We start from the raw sequence: 316 nt of genomic DNA on the forward strand, positions 1-316 counted from the left end.
TGATCACCATTAGGGGTGTGTGTAGGAGGCAGCCGATCAATGACCTGTCATCAATGTTTTCTACCTCTCTATCCCTCTCCCTTCCTCTTTCTCTAAAAAACAATAAAAACATATTTTTAAAAAATACATGACCAACTGCAATAGTCACAGTACTCGTTAAGTAAAACCAAACTGGTTGCTGAGCTTTTTATAAGAGTTGATGCCAAAACCGGTTTGGCTCAGTGGATAGAGCATCAGCCTGCGGACTGAAAGGTCCCGGGTTTGATTCCGGTCAAGGGCATGTACCTGGGTTGCGGGCACATCCCCAGTGGGAGAT

Source organism: Myotis davidii, unplaced genomic scaffold (assembly GCF_000327345.1).
Source record: "Myotis davidii unplaced genomic scaffold, ASM32734v1 scaffold415, whole genome shotgun sequence".
NCBI classification, from domain to species: domain Eukaryota; kingdom Metazoa; phylum Chordata; class Mammalia; order Chiroptera; family Vespertilionidae; genus Myotis; species Myotis davidii.